Raw genomic sequence first — 9,856 nt, forward strand, 5'->3', positions numbered from 1 at the left:
TATTCTCTTATCTAAGCTTCTTCCCTGTGTATTCGCTCCCCCCATCGTAGATGGTTCAGCCACGCCCGGTGCCACGAAATGATTGAGAACTACGACGGGGTCAAAATGCATTTTGTTCTTTATATTCAATAAGTATTGCATGACCGAATAATTCAAGGAGGGGCGCACTGCGGGGAGGGTTCTTTTAAGTAGATGACTCGTCGGGCCGTCGGAGCGGGACTTCTTTGGGAAAAAGAACTTGAATAACTTCGTTTTTCTGAAGGAGTCGTCATTTTCTATCAGGAACGCTATGTCATTTACAACTCCAGCATATTTCGAATGCTTGAAGGCCCCGCCACTGACGCGAAGTAATTTAGAAAGATTCTTCTTTATCGATGGTGATCGGTCATGGTATCCATAGCGTTGCTTCTTTTTCGGCCAAATCCGAATTTCGTTTTGCTTTTCCCGGTCGTCGAGCCTGATCGACTCGACTCTTTTCTTTGCCTCTCGGCCTCTCACTTCGTTTCGTTCTTCTTCTGTATCGTCGCTTGAATGAAGACACCCGATTGGCCCGACTTTCCCAAATGCCCACCACCGACCATTCTCCTTTCCGGGTTTGGATTTTACGCGTCGTTTCAGTCGTCGTGGTCAACGAGGAAGAAAGAAATGAATGAATGTTCTTTTGGGAAAATGTAAAATAATACACCTACCGAGACGAAAGCCAAAGGTGAGTCTCGTAGGTGGACGTATCGAACCGAAATAAGATCTCAGATTGACATCTTGATACAGTGATTTACCATAATAATAAATAGAGTCAATGGCGACTCCGCCGTGGGAAGAGCCGCTTTTTTCTTGATGGGGGGGCTTCTATTCACCAACACAGACTAAAAGTGCTCTCCAAACCGTGCTAGATAGTCACCCATCACACGGCTCTCAAACCCAACCCGTGGTGGATCCCGGGAGACAAAGTCAAAGCGCTTGATCCTTTGCCCCATACTTTGAGATGCTCCTCCCCACCGATCAAGCAGCGACGCTACTGGTGATAGGCTAAGTTTGAAGCCGCTATCATTCGGTTCGAATAAGTCAAGTCCCTTTGGTCGGTTTGGTCAGGTGGTCTTCCCGCTCCGTGGGCTTCCCTAACGTTCAAAGTTGTTCTGGTTTGAGAAAGGAGCATCGGTCGAACGCTCTGAATGAATAAGAAATAGACAGCTCTGGGAATCAATGATTCTTATTCCACCGAGTTGAAGCTAGCAACATGTCGAATACACATCGGAGGTTGGTAAGAACTGAGGGACAATGCCCCCTAACCTAAGTGGGCCTACCAGCAAAGCAACAGGTACTTGATCGGGCGGGGGAGCGGTTTGGTTTCGTGCAACGCCTTCGCAGCAGGAATAGGGCTGTTGTCATTTGAAAGGAAAATCCCTCTGTATAGGGTTCCAAACCAGCGCACCCCTAAACAAAAAGCTTTGAACCCCAAATTGATAGGAATATTTCAAGAAAGAACCCCTTCATTATTATTAGTAGTAAGAGTAAGGTTTTCAAAAGGCGTAGACAAGCTACCTTTATGAAAAACCTTTTTGTTTAGGGGTAAGGGGGCTAACGAGCAAGAAAAGGCCCCTTCCTATATCGTATCGAAGAATAGGCTCAGGCGCCTTTACTAATATTCTAAAGAGGGGCGGGGCCCCTCTCCCTCTCGGTCGAGCTGCTTCGCCCTCTTTCCTTTTTTGTTATTGAAAACGGGGCAACTTTCTCGCTTGTTGCTTTAAGGGTTCGACAGTGAATTTCTTCTTCATTCTATCATTTGTTTGACAGCTTAAACTAGGCTCCATTTTTAATAGGTTTTCGGTCTTAATCAAGATAGGTCAGGGCGCGTCGAACGTCGGTGGCTGCTTAGTCTCATCCAGAGTCTAATCTCTTTGTACTGTTTTTTTTCTTTGAAAAAAAAAAGAAAGAAGGGGGTCGATTTAGGCTCCTTCCCTTCCCCACATAGTGGCGCTAGAGGTACTACGAGCCTCTTCCCCAGCATCTAACCCGCTCGCGTGGTTCACCGTTCCACCGAAAACTCTCATTTGTTGAAGGGGAGCATAGTGCGCTTAGGCACCGAGCGAGAAACTCTCTTCTTTCGTTTCGGTTTATTTTATTCACTGATCTAAAACTTAGCACTGTTTTCTTATTGATTCCAGGGGCCCTTCTGAATGAAGTCGAGACGAACCGAATTAGCACTTCTCAGTCAGCTAGGCCTCTCCAGCGGAGCTGGCCCGGGCCCTGATGCGCTAGCGATCAGCACATAGGGGTGTGTTGCCGGGTTTCTCGGCCTGTATCCTGCCCCTCGCGCTATTGATATCTACATTCAACTTCGCCGGAGACACGGTCGAAGCACGCCCAGTGTGCTTCTTTCACGACTGCTCTGGTCCCGGTGTCTTCCAGTGGTCTTCTAGCGTTAGAAGAAGTCTGGTCCGTCCTGGACATCCGCAATGTCCTCCCACGCTTTTTTATTTTCAATATAGGAAAAACTGAAGGAAAAGCCTGACCCATTCTGACTTTCGCGGTCGCCCTCACTGAACGACTTGAATCTGAACTACGATTCAGATCAAGTTTTACCGAAATGATTTCCTTTTCGTGCCATATGCGCTTAGACTTGACTTTATCCCCCTTTTTTTCCCGGTCCAATATTTGTTCTCGAAAGTCTTCTTTTCCGTGTCGAAGCAAACTCTCCAAATTTATGACCAACCCTTCCTTCATGATCTTACAACGAACAGAAGTTTTCCTTGTAAATTCGTACGAGCTATCAACGAATTCCGGCAAAATCGAAGATTACGTGACCAAATTTTCCTGTTCAAAGAGGGATCTCTCTTCTTCTTCATTCTCAACAGGAATGCATCAACAAAACTGCCTTCCATATAGATCGTCGTGGCATGAACTCAGAATTTCTTCGATTCGCCCCTCTTCCTTCCCCCAACCAACTAAGGGAAGCACCTACTCTTATAAAAGCTAGAATGTTGAAGAGGATTGTTTACGCGCCACAGCAGAGAAAGACTTATGCTAAAATACATAGGCAAAAGACAGATAGGCATAGTGCGATGTTCAGACACAAGAAAAAAAGAGATATCTAAAGCAGTTCCTCTTCTGCTGCGCTTTATCGCCGCTCTCCGGGCTGTACTTCAAGCTTTTCCTTCAAGCAGTCTCTCAGGGTCAGGGATAGTCTAGTACCTTTTTTGAAAAGCCTCGTTCTCTCTATTTGAGCTAGTTGCCTTTTACAGTGGAGGTTAGAATACTGCCATAAAGAGCTCAAGAGACTCGGATTAGTTCAAACCTCGGACCAAGGGCGTAGAGCTATTTCACGGGAGTGAATCTAGCTAGGGCTATTTTCCACTAATAAGAATCTCCTGCCCTATGACGCCTAGTAAGGATCGGAGATTGTTAAATGGTAATAAGGAAGTGGCTCCCGTCCTCTCATATCATATAAAAGAGAAAGCTGTTCTCTTTTCTCTTTTCCCGAGTCATTACATTCAAATCGTTATTTTCAATCAAGTTGGTCGTCGTCACACCACTCGTTGATGCGATCTGGGAGCTGGGTCGTCCCATATTGAATACGAATAAGCTTTTCTTTCATTCCTCTTGTTCAAATGCTTTCCCTTGGCTTCGGTGCCAGCTAGACTGGTAGCATGGTCTTCTCTTAGGCTTTCTCTTGGTGAGAAATGGGAGCGGCACGTTAGCACTTGACTTTCTGACTTTTCCGGCATAAGAGGTCTTGTCTCTTTACTGTTTTAGGGAATAAGCAGTCTGGTGCTTTGGGCGTGGCACTAGTCTGACCTGTGCTTTCCTAGCCTTTGGCTATTCTTGATCTGATCTTGCCAGGAAGAAGGGCATCCAAAGCCTACAGACAGAGTGATGGTGATGCTTCTGTCATATATTATGATAGTCTATTTTTTCATTTTAAATCCGTATAAATAGACTTTTGGCTAAGTGTTCGTATCAACTCTAAAAAGAGGTTGTTTTCTTGCAATTGCAAAAAAGGAATTTTCTTACCTCAAAGGGAGTGCAGCCAGCCTATCCACAGAACATAATATAGGAGTCTTCCCTCTCGGTCGAGCTGCTTTTCCCTTCTCCTATACCTGGCTGCTTTCGCTCACCAAAGCTACGATGGTAAGAAGACTAGCTTAGCTTTCCCTTTGTCCTCCTTAAAAAGATCCCCATAAAGAAGAGTCCGAGTGTTGCCTAGTGATATCAGGATTGAGCAAAAAACCTGCTTGTTGCAGGGAATCGGTCGGGAGTTGCTGATCCTGGGCTAAGAAAGGATGTGCTTGCTTCCTCATCAACAGGAACGTAAGAAGACTCAGAGTTGTTATCCCGAAGTCTTCCAATCGATTGGTGGGGTTGGCAATGAATGGTATAAATGTGAACGAGTTCTAAACTCAAATAGGAAATTTCGATGCACTAAGAAAGTTTTTTTGGAAAAAGAGTTGATGAACCTTCCGCCTCTCAGAGTCTACACTATGGTCTCCTGATGAGGGCTAGCACAACGAAAGACACCATGAGTAAAAGATCTACGATCTACTATCCCTTGTGCACGGTAGTAAGCTATGATTTTGTTTCAAAATTCACCTATCTAGGTTGAATTTTCAACCCTCGACTTATTTTTTTAAAAAAACAATATTTTTACAAATAGTTTGAAAAAAGAACAATATTTTCCTAAATAGTTTCTAAAAGGACAATATCTTTTAATTTTCCCCTTTTCCAGAAAAAATGAAAACATTTTCACCCACTTATAAACTCCAAAAAAAAAAAAAAAAAAAACATTTTCACCCACTTATAAACTCCAAAAACTAGATCTAAATTTTACCATATTTGAACTAACCACTTTTATCTCTAATTTTATTTTAGAATATAATATTTAAATTAATATAAGTAAATATGTTATATAAATTTAAATTATATAATATCAACGTATAAATTATATATTCGGGTATTCTTTTGTTAAATTTAAACCATTACTAAGGTAGGAACTTCGTTGAAGCAAATATAAATCTAAATATTCTTAAATATCTGCAAAAATATTACTATAGAACAACTGACAATCTAAAGATGCTTGACCTTGAAGGTCATAACAATTTCCAAGCTTTGATCGGATTGTGAAAAGAAAAAAGTTAGAATATATAACTTCAAAATATCTTAGGATGAAGCAAAGTTTAGTCCATGAATTTTATGTGCTTGAATTAATATACATAAATTCATGAATCTAGAATTTTTTTTAAAAAAATAATGTTATTTTAATATGGACTCGGTACACGATTACTTACTGAGTAAGCAGTTAAATCGTGGAAGGGGTCTACAACTTCCTCGCATCACGTGAATCAGGCACTCAGACTGCCACATGTATAATATGCAAGGTTGATCAGGCAATCGTGGACCGGGTCCACATCTCCCTAACTCGTGTACCGAGTCATGAAAAACATCTAAAAAGTGCTTTTATTACCTTCAAATTTAGAACTACTATTACTAGTTTTGTTTAGTTTGATGTAGTCGATTGAGTAATTTCAAGAAACTAAGCATCAGGTGCAATTTGTGCAAAAATGATTAAAAAAAAAAACTAGGGCAAAACTACCAATTTGAGCAATTACGGATTGACTATGGAATTAGGAAGAAACTAAGGATCAAGGGGCAAGAAAAGATGCAATTTTGGAAGACAATTCGGGGGAGCCAATGTTGGACGAGTGTTGCAACGCTGTAGACCCGAGAGCAATTGGAAACAGGGTAGCGTTGCAACGCTATGAACTCTATGTGCGGCTGGCATGACGCCAGCATTGCGATGCTGATTTGCAGCGTTACAACGTTATGAGGGCAGTATAAAAATGTTGTTATGCCGCTAGGTCTAAGAGAGACAATTTTAGAGAGTTTTACACAAAAATTCAAGTCCGTTCAGAGGTAAATTAGAGGGATTTCAAACCGTCTCGACTGAAGACTCAATATTTTGATTGAACGTTGATCCAAGGGCCTTTTTTGGGCTGGTTGTGATGGGAAGAATTGATCGAGAACGTGCATTTTGTTGAAGACCAATTCCGAATTCGTGGAAAAAGTCAAGGAGATCGTGATTGGGATTCGGTCCTATTGAGGGGAACTCGTTTTTTATGTTATATTATTGTTTCGCCACGATGACTGATTATTTGTTGGTTATTGTTGGTGAAATCATGCGTGGCTAGACTCTGTTTCTAAGGTATTTGTGGATTTTAAGGATGTTACTTTGAGTATTTGAAATTACAATTGATTGATTTTGCATAGATTTCTAAATTGTTTGTGCTTAATGTTTTTAATTAACTTATCATTAATTGAATGAACATAAGTTAATTAGATGCCTCGAGAGAGAATTTAATTCGCTGGACCCAATAATTTATATTGGTATTCGAAATTGCATGAGAATTAATTTAGAATAATAAGGGGTGCGATTGAAGGGTCTTAATGTTGTAGCTAATCAAGCGATAGAAGATATTCGGGTTGATGGTTAGTTATTAGGATGGTTTAAGCTTAAAAGAGGATTTTTTTTTTTTTTTAATTTTAGAACATCTAGCCTCAATCTATTGATTTCAATCAATTGCATGTCATGACTCATTATACTTTGCACATGAAACAATATCCTGGAATAGTTTCGCTCTTAATTGTATTTGTATGTGATTGAATTTTTGTTCCTTGTAATCATTGATAAAAATCATCTTTTGGTTGTCTGGATAAAATTGACGAAGAACTGTGATAGCTGAGCTTAGGAATAATTTCTCACGCCGGTCCCTAAGGTGATGGAATGAACACATACGCAACGGAAGAAAAACGGATCTAAAGTACTCTAATTAGATTAATTATAAAGATAAGCATGCATGCAATCAAACAAATAAAAGGGGAAAAGAATACAACCTTTGTAGTCTTTGAATCTTCTCTAAATCAGTTCCATTAGTCTTTGAATCTTCTCCAAATCAGTTCCAATCTCCTCACAAATGGTTTGTAAACCACCATAAGATAACACTTAGCCATGCAAAAGTTGCATTTCCCACTCACAAATGTTGGACCTTTCCTTTAATTTGGTCAAAGTTTGACTCTCAAAGTCAAAAGTCAACTATTTTGACTTTTTGACTTTCAAAAATAAAAAAATCAACAATTTGACTTCCATTGCATTTTTTACCTAGTCAACAAATTGGCTTGTAATGCAATTTTGACCAAATCCATTTAATTTCAAAATTAATTTAATATCAATTTTTAAATTAAATTAAAATTAAATAATTAATTAAATAATTTAATTAATTTATTTAATATCAAATCCAACACTTATCCCAATTTGTATGAATCTCTATTCATAATCTTGATATTAAATCTTATTTAAATATCTCTTATTTTCTCTCTCTTTATGTTTAATTCACAATTAAACATTAGGTTAAATATATCGTATATATTTAACGCTTTGATCCAAAAATCGAATTTGAACACTTCAATTCGTTCGTCACTCTTAACCTAATTAACCACAATAGTTGAGCCAACGATCAGCGCGGTTGAGCCAACCCTCACCCATACAAATCTAAGGATAATCTCGAATAAATAGGAGTTCATAGTTAGCTTAGGATTAAGGGCAAGTTACCTAGGTCATCACTTTAAAATAATCAGTCTTAAATAGTAAACAACGTTATAAAGTAAGAGTGACTTAATTATTGGTCCGAAATTATGCAAACTCATTGCATAGGATACCTCCACTCCTCATGTCAATACATGAACGAATTAGGATCACTTCGTTTGTAGCACTTTACAACAAATTATAACAACTACAGAGTGGGCCGCATCCAATCGTGTTACCAGAATAAGGTACCCAGCCTTATTCATATACTATAGATCGTTTTGACTATTTACTGAACTTGATCCACTATTATCTCTCCACATAAAGTTCATGTATTCATATTATAGCCATGGATCTTTAGTTTATTAGATTTAGACTTTACAAGTGCAATTCACATATTCAATAACAATTTTATTGAATAAACGTCAATAACATCTTTATTGATAATAGAATATGTTTAACATTACAAACTGCGAGTTTTAGAACATACAACCCAACATGAGGATGATACCCTATTTTGGGATTTATTACCTGTTACGTACGCTTACGTCCACGCATTAGTGCATTAGTTAGTGGTATCAAATCCCTACCCCACGACTTCTCCCTCACTTTCTTCCTCATCTCGAATCTTCTGCCTTTCTTCCTCTCTCTCTCCCAGTCGACCGTCTGTCCATGTCCACCATCCGTCATACGCTCCATCTGTTGGGGTTGATGCCCTAAAGTCTCGTATCCTATAGTTTGTAAACAGTTTGTATGAACCCTTGTGTTGTATGATATTTGATATTTACTTCACGTCTTGTTTTTTGCTCAATTGCATGTTTTATTTGCTTTACCACAAACCAATAAACATAAAATCCCTAGTTATCTATATATAACTTAAGCATGTATGTGCTGACATACAAGTGGATCATGTCTTGAGTGATAACCAAAATGGTCTGTTGTATATAGATATATGAGGGAAACCTTATCCTGGTAATGCTACGGATGCGACCCACTTTATGGAATGGTCATAAGTGTTGTGACTTATCACAGATGGTCTGATCCTGATCATTCCTGTTGTGGACATGCGAGCGGGGGCGTCCTATATAAAGAGTTTGTATAAGACTTGACCACGAAGTGTTAACGTCTCGTTATATAACACCGTTCATGATAGAGACTTCACTTCATTAGGATGACCATAGGTAACATGACCTCAATCCTAAGTGAGTTGGGAACTCCTGCCATTGAAGGCAGTCCTTTGATTTGTATGGGTGCGAGTGGCCAGGTCGTCGATTCAAACCTGCCATTTTGGGGATTCGTCTGATTTGAGAGCTGGGAACTCAGCTACACAAGATGGAATTCACTCCTTCCCCGAGGCAGAGGTAAATAGATAGATAACTCCCTTAAGGGTTTATTCTAGGGCTTGAACGATGTAGCGCCACACACCTTCTCTTGGCTCGAGAGGTGTTCATACATAGTTGGACTATGTTGTATTGTTCATTAGAGGAATCAGTGGTATTTAAGGAGTGAGATGTAACTACAGGGGCAAAACAGTAAATTGGCTCAGCTGTACTTACGAGCATCTGTGAAAGGTCATCATACTCATGATTGGTTATATCTGATGGACATAAATATATCTGTGGTGAGAAGAGTTCAGCTGTTGGTCTTTAGTGAAATTCCTAACAGTTAACGGATGGTCAATCTCGTGGCTAAAGAGTTTAGTCAGCTATTCACGGACCGTTGGAGCTTCGAGCCACAGATCCATTAGGTCCCCTGGGTAGCTTGGATAAAGTCAAGAATCAACATTTGGGTTAATTTGAAATGTTCAAATTGACAAGAAGGAGTTCGATTATATATGATATAATTGAACTGGTTGATTATATATGATATAATTGACTAAATGTATGAGATACATTATTTTGGAGAAAAATTGATTTATATCAAGTAGAGGAGAAATTACTATAGTAAATATGTGATATCAAATTATAGGGTAAGAATATAATATGATTATATTTATTAATTATTAAATTGGTTAATTATATGATAATTGACCTAAAATTCCTCTCGGATGTGCATTAGTGAGAGTAGCCCCTTCGGTTATGGTAACCGAAGAATAAAATGAAAATTAGTTTCATTTTACAAGGGTTTGGAAAAATTTGGCATCGGTGTGGAAACATAAACTATATCGCATAAGTCGAGAGCCTATACGATAGTCGCTCAGCACCTAAACGATCACACACCTCGCACCTAAAGGATCGCATTAGTTCCTAGACGATCGCTTAGCTTTCCTAAATGATCGTATAGTGT

Source organism: Benincasa hispida, unplaced genomic scaffold, assembly GCF_009727055.1.
Source record: "Benincasa hispida cultivar B227 unplaced genomic scaffold, ASM972705v1 Contig533, whole genome shotgun sequence".
Lineage (NCBI taxonomy): Eukaryota > Viridiplantae > Streptophyta > Magnoliopsida > Cucurbitales > Cucurbitaceae > Benincasa > Benincasa hispida.